General features: G+C 38.6%; 1 long non-coding RNA gene across 1 annotated transcript; it reads left to right on the top strand.

The window, feature by feature from the left end:
• The first annotated feature begins 3,586 nt into the window (after positions 1–3,586).
• Positions 3,587–6,814, top strand: LOC138066162 (uncharacterized). Its single transcript, XR_011139404.1, has 3 exons — positions 3,587–4,243; positions 4,622–4,778; positions 6,563–6,814. It is a non-coding gene; the product is annotated as an uncharacterized lncRNA (long non-coding RNA).
• Positions 6,815–7,551: the final 737 nt, after the last annotated feature.

Genomic DNA, 7,551 nt, shown 5'->3' on the forward strand with positions numbered 1-7,551 from the left:
AGCAGTATGGGAGCTGGGGAGCATCCAAATGGCACTTTTTTCTTTTCTAGTACCCAGTGAATAATGCAGGATATAGGTCAAATGTAAGAAAATGAAAGTGGTAGTACTTTCCTAGGTCACCGTGGTCAGACATCATCAAAATGGGAACTATGTCTAATGGGGAAATTCAGTGCTAGGTTATGTGGTAATATCAGTTGTGTCAGCAGCACACCAAGCAGAAGATATTGCTGCTCGTTTGAGAGCCTTTACTAGTTTTTGCCGGATGGCGCAAAATGGGCTCCCTGCCTGCAGTTGGCCGTGATGCAGAGCTGGGTTATTAGTCCTTTCTGCCGCCTTCCGCTCTTCTCTCAGCTACTCCCTGCTCTGAAGAATGAGAAGGCACTCTCCTCCCTTCTCCAAACTTCAGACTGAGTTTTTGCATTCCAAACTGGATCTAAGCAGGTTAGGCGTATTTTGAATTTTAAATTTGAGTACTCCTAAAACCAGTCAGAACCAGGGCAGAACTCCGATCCTGCCTAAAATAACTCCGCCAGGAGGATCCAGCTACATATGTCAGTCACGTATGACAGTGCTGTACAGGTTATCTGCCTGTCTTCCAGCATGCAAGTTTTGATGTCATCTCTCTCCTAACTAAAAAGAAAAAAACAAAAACCCACACCCCATTCATCAGAACTGTAGTTCTGAACTGAATTATCATTAAAAACTACTGAAGTGAAAATCTTTGTTTTCTTTGTTTTGATCCTGCTGTTTGTAAGTGTGGGGAAATCTGGCTTACACCTCATGAGGCAAGAGACTTGACTTTCAATCCATCCCAAACACGAACACTCTCATGATTTGCCAGTACCTGTACAAACTTTATACCTATCTATTTTTTTATTACAGATTATGAACTTGATTATTGGATAATGTTCTACTGTAGCCAAACATAGTATAACAGAATTACATCACCTCTTCTATTGTATTCATTGACCTACTTTAAGAATTTATAGAATAAATAGAATGAGAGGATCTATTTTTTATTGTCTGAGCTTCTGAAACCTTTTTTCTGCAGGAATAAATTGTAAATTGTCAAGGACAAAAAACAAATACACATTCCAACTATTTTAATTTATATGAGGTAAAATTAATATTAAAAGTTTGAACTGCTTTTGCAAGTTCTGTGATTTCAATCAGGAATTCTGAAAAAACTTCATGCTTTTAAATAGTTTAGGGAAGGAAAGTAAAAGAGACAATGACATAATTAAACAGAAAACAGGATAGCCAAATTTAAAGCAATTTACCTCTAAAAACAAGTACCCTACAGAAGGATTACCCAAGTGTTATTCCCTTTCTTGTGATATTTTAAATAACAGATATCATAGAAAGGAAGAAAAAAAGTTATTTAAAATGGAAACAGGGAGAAACTAAAATTATGCAGATTTTCCACAAAGTAGTTATGAAAATATTTCAGCAACCAATCTGGCAAAAAGAATTGTTATGTGTGATGCCAGGTATCATGCTAAGTAAGCGAAGCCATATTTGAAATTAATAGTTTTGTGAACAACTTGTCCATGACAAGCTTATTGCACCTTGCCTCTTGTGATTTTTCATGAGGAGTAGTCCTGGCTTGCTCTAGTATTTTTTACAGATGGCCACCAGACAGCTGTATATATTATGTCATGTGCCTAAAAAGTAGGAAATTATAATAGAAAAGTTGATAAAAATAACAGCAAAGAAATCAAACACACTGAAAGGCTCTAAGTGGCTCATCCTTCCCAAAGAGACTTTTGCACTGAAAATTGAGAAGAGAAGAGAAGCCACCAATTTAAACACACTGTTATTAAATGTTCTTCAAGCTATTTCAAATAATAAAAATGTTCTAAGTAAGGAATCTAAAATCTATAATGAAGGTGGGCATTTATAAAATATATATTTATATGTAAACAAATTCAAAATTCAGTAATATGTTTCAGCCATTTTCCTGGCGTTTTGGAGTACCAGTATCCCATGAGATATATTCTTTCCTTGATCCTGTATTAGCTCTAATATACATGTTTCATTATATATGTCTACTTTTCCTGTCAATAAATTTTTGAGGGTTTTATCTATTTTCCTGACTTTCCAGATGGTCACAAGTTCTGTAAGATCAATATTTCCACTTAGGCTGCCAGAGAAATCCTGGCCTTTGTTCCTTACACGCATGTGGATCAGCTCTGCAGTAAGTGAAAATGAACTTCACACATCCATCCTACTTACTGTTCAGGCCCTGTGAATTCTCAGTAATGCTGATTAATTTTGCTGTACATTTGGCTTGCTTGTTCATGCGCATAGTTATAGAGTGCGTTTACAGTAGGTCCAACATGCTCTGCATATAGCTGACCTTCTGTGAATATTTCACACAAATGGCTTATATATGTGTGCAATACATCCGAAGTACCTGGGATATAACAGATTGATTGAAAAACGGCAGGTCAGCTGCTCAGCATGTAGATTGGTAGGTACAATGCATCATGGATGTATCTAAATCTACCAGAAACCTCTCTTCCGTTGTTTTGTAAAGGGAGCTCTTTCCTGGTAATCCTATGTCCTCTCTGCCTTGAGTTTCTATGGGGGCATAGACAGGACCAGACTGAACAAAAATTATTGCAGAGAGTGCATTTATGATGTAATCTTCTGAGAGACATTACAGTCCTTTATAACTTTCCTTAGCATCCATCTACAATCTGGAGCAAATTTTAGTTCACAAGAAAAAAAGGGAAATGTTCCGATTAGGGTCTGAGCTGCAGAGAAAAAGCTGGACGTCATACAGGTGTGTGTGCACCCATGGAAGGTGAGCGGTGACAGGAAGGTGAATCCTGTAGAAAGCAGGGAACAGAATTAGATCGCATGAGGCTGTTAAAACTATAATTCTACTTAAAATGCAGTCTCATAGCGATCTTACTCAAGCTTCCTTTAGTGTCTCTTCTTGATTGAGTAACTACAGTCATTAGTGTTGCAATATGGTGCTCAGACTGGGAATTTCAAAAAGCCTAAAAGAATTAGAGGCCTTTGAACTAACTTAGTTCCCTCCGGCTCCACTGAAAACCTCAGACTTAATCTTTGTTTTACTTCGCTCTTTAATCTTGTCTATACTGTTTTTCCTCTTACTTGTGGGCATCAAAGGGATTCCCTCCCTCTTCTCTGGAAAAGTGCCAAAATCCAGTCCCTAATGGAATAGAAATTGTTCCGCAACTCACCTCTTGGGAACCCCTGCTCATGTGGAGCACTGTGTGCACTTAAGTGACAGCTGTCATCCACCATCGTTTGCATTGGAGAAATCCTGATATTACGTGCAAACACTTGACTGTGAAAGCTTATCAAGTACTTAGCCTGGAATCCTTCTTTTGCTCTGCCAGAGCTGATGTGTGCTGCTTATGTCTAACAACTATATTACTGTGGTTATTGAGCAAAACAGCTGCAGAAATGAATGTTCATTTATCTTCCATTGGTTTTCTAGAGATCAGGTGAGGCTAAATTACAATGTCTGTAGCTTCTATCTTAGTGGAAAATGTAGCAGAATTTAATTTTTTTTTTTTAATTTGAGTTTTATCATCACAGAAAAGTAGTTCAAAGATGGAAACTGTGATACAGAGTGCAATATTGTCCACTAGCAGAGTAAAGAGCCATTTTGTGCTGCTAAGTTTAATTAAATTTTCAAGGACAAGACTAAATATGTTAGACTGAGAGTCTGGGTTTACAGGCACTTGCTGCAGAAAGTAGGAGAAGGGAGGAGGGGTTCACAAATCACTCTCTGACTCATATTTTTCTGAGTGTTTTATGGAGAAACAGAGGCCCTTTATGGATTCTCCCAGTATCCAGTCACCATCTGAACCAGTTCAGTTTGTCTTGTAGTGGCTTGAGGCTGTTCAGCTGGCAGTTTACTTTATAGTGGGTCTAAAAGGGATTATCATGCATTTACCTCCCAGTGTGAGACCCTCAAGATCTGCTCTCTTAATCTACCTGACCTTGCTGAACCCTCTGCTACTGGCATCCAATCTGGTAATGCCATACTTGTGTCATATTTAGCCTCTAGGTACCATCACAATATTGATTAATAAAGCATACTTCCTGAGCAGAGGAATTAGCAAAGCCTGGTTTCCTGTGTCATACAGCTGGATGTCCTGGTGCCAGAGGAAGTTTACGGCACTACTGAGCAGCACTGCTGGTGAGGCAGGATCTCCACTAGAAATCTCAGAGGGGTGGACTCTCTACTCTCCAGGAAGGAGTAAGTTTGCTCTGCAGTCTTGCGTGGGGGACCATTAAAAATCCTTTTTCCATTGCTTGACCTTTGTTTTTATGAAAACTCTAGGAATCAGACCTCCATTCTGTGCGGAAATTGACCAAGAACTGTAAAATTAATAAAGGGAAATGGGAACACTGATAAACTGGCATATAGGTGCACGTGCACACATATGCAGAATAGCATTGCAAAAAGAAACCGCAGTAAGAAAGAGGTTAAAATTAAAAGTTTGTTTGTGGGTGGGGGAAGGAGATACTTACTGACTCTTCCTGCTCCTCCATCTACTGCCCCCTCACCATCTCCTACACCTACTTGTGCTTTCTAAAGGTCAGGCTGAATCTCAACATATGCTTTTAATTCCAGGGCCCAAAGCAGCATTTCCCAAACTAGGAAATCTGGAAGCAAGCCTAGAAGTGCAAATGGAAGCAGAGTCGTGAATGGAAAAGTTTGGGAGTTGTGGTATAAAGCTTACTCATTCAATCCAACCAGATTTTCAACAAGCTGTTTTGCATATTCTGTTGTAAGTATTAATTGGCTCCTTGCATAGAGGAGCTTCAGAAAAAAGCAGCTTGCAGAGCTAAGATGCCTTTGATGTTCTTCAGGTTGCAGCCATAATATTAAAACTGAAATATTAAAAGCATTTAGTTTTTTTTCCTGTGGAGCAGTCCTTTTAACTTAATCTTTGTGGAAATCCTACTATAAATAAGACATATATCAGTAGTCCCTTCCCCCTTTTTCCTGTGAATGTTACAGCTCTTTTACAAAATGGCCTCATGTGTAAAGACAAATGCAAAGCTGTTGCTGTGTGACCTGATTAAAGGATGGAGCCCTATTATCAGTTATATTGAAATTATTGCATAATTATTGGCTGAAATCCTGGCCTCACAGCCAATGGCAAAAGTAGAGCTGGTGGGCACTAGGGCTTCCTCTCCTGTTTATAACCTGCGGTGTGTGATTTTCACAGCGTGAAGGTGCTTGTCATAGGCACTGCTGCATTTGCATTACACACAGTCTATGTACAACGGATAGTTCTAAGAAATTCCCCATCACTGTACTTTGGTTTAATGAATAAAATTAGCTTCCTGGCTGTAACTCAATCTACCATCACTGCTTGTCTGATTTTCTGTGGGCATCAAAGCAGAAGAGCTTGAGAGGGATTTGTGTAGGGAAAGGGAAGGAAACAAAAGACATTAACCCTTTAAGGGAGTGTGTTTCATGTGTAAACCTTCTTTTTTTAAATTTATTATTTATTTATTAGCTTTGGGATTTTTTCTTATGTTTAATTCCGTTGGCCTCTACTGGGGACTGCCCTCATAGGAGACAAAAAAAAAAAAAAGCCTGCTATATTAACCAGACTAGGAGTGAATGACTGATATGATGAAGTGATTTTGAGACCTTCATCATAACACCATCTATGCCTGTGACCTTTAAGTCTTGACTGGTTTCCTTTTTCAGTCATGCATCCAACTTGCAACATTTTTATACTGCTGCTATGCACACAGCTCCTGTGGATAATTATTATAATCACCCTCACATTTGCAACTGCTCTGCGGGACTTGAAACCAGGTCTCTTTCTTGCTCCTGCACTATTACAGAGGAAGTGGAAGGAGCAACTCCCTTAGTTCACAATAGTGCTCGCAAGGAGTAGTTAACCTGAACCCTCAATTAGGTATAGAAAATCTGCACATCCTGCCCAATTAAGAGTTCTTTTCCCCATGGAGCAGGTTCTACATTTTTAAATAGTTTGATTGGAGTTCTAAAAACAGCAAGAGAGAAGATTAATCGTGTTAATAATTAGAAAGCTGAATGCTAACATTTTTCCCCCATAGGAACAGCCTCAATGTTATTTCTCTCACCGCTAACAGTAGTTATAGTCTGTATGTAAAGGACCTGATATACATGTAAATTGACCAACACTTTATTAGAAATAATTGAAAAATTAATTCTAGTTTTAAAGTGAAGAGTTTAATTGTGTCTGCCTCTTGATTTGCACTACAAAAAGGAAGGATGAAGGGGCAAGATAAATCAATTGGTCCCATAAAAACTAATATGATCAACCTATCTGCTTGCTTTCCTCATGATATAAAGAAATATCACTGGTTCTAACCACAGCGCCTTCCTCTTGCAAGCCGATATGGGGACTTATGTGCAGCACCTCTGGCAACTGAGGATGCACGAGATGCTGCTCAAACACTCCTTTTCTTGTTCAAAAACTCTAATTTCTGAATAAGTATGCCTATCACTGCTCAGTGCAGTCAGAACAACGCAGACCATGAGACAAAAACTCCTTTTGATTTCTTTCAGGAAGGACGTGCCCAAAGGAGCTTCATTCCCCTTCTCCATGGCCTTTGGCAGAGGCTCTTTCAATTGTCGTCTACCTAGTGATTGCTATCTAAAAATCCGTTTAGAAATAGCCGTCTTCAGATGGCTACGAAAAGGGGGATTGCTAACTTGTTACACCTTGGCAAGGTAACAAGAGAGCAGAGCACAGGACGACTGCAAGAATACTTGTCAGGGAGTGGATTTGTGACCATTTTATACAGAGCAGAAACGTGAATCAGGGTCTTCCTCTTCTCTGGTGAGCATACTGATCTCTGTCAAGAATTTCTTCCTATTTTTCTTTCTCTCTACTTTAAGTATTTAATTAATTATACAAGGCAGAGAAGTGCCAGCACAGAAGACTGGCAGAAATAATCTACGAGTCTGCCTTTGCTGTCGCCATGTGCAATGAGTGAGGCGGGAGCGCAGGGGAGCACTGCTAAGAGAACATATAACAAAATACTGTATCATATTGAAGAAGGGAGGTTATTAAAATTGCCCAGTAGCAATAGCTTGGTTATTTCTTTTCATTTCTATGCTTTACTTAGCAACTTCAATAACATTATTTAAATACACACAACTAAGCCTGTATGTTTCAATGTGTACATTCATTTTCTACTTTCCCAAGTTTTTTTTTAAAGTTCTCCCAAGACAAAAATGTTTTCCTGACTGAAAAATACCTTTAAAAAATGAACAAAAAAACTCTGCCAGATTTCTCTTTCATTCAAACTCCCTCTGGGTTCGGTATCCAGCCCTGGTGTTATATTCTCCCTAAATATGTGTATTCCTCCACAAAAAGTACAGCTGCATGAAGCAAAAGGTTCATACAGTTGGTACAGCATGAGATTAATAATTTTATTCCCATTTTTGACCATTATATGCTAAAATAATTGTAAATTTTGAAATGAAAAATCAGAAAAATATCATTTTTGCTGAATATTTTGAACAAGTTGTTAACTTTTGCCCTGTGTTTT

Source organism: Struthio camelus, chromosome 2 (assembly GCF_040807025.1).
Source record: "Struthio camelus isolate bStrCam1 chromosome 2, bStrCam1.hap1, whole genome shotgun sequence".
Lineage (NCBI taxonomy): Eukaryota > Metazoa > Chordata > Aves > Struthioniformes > Struthionidae > Struthio > Struthio camelus.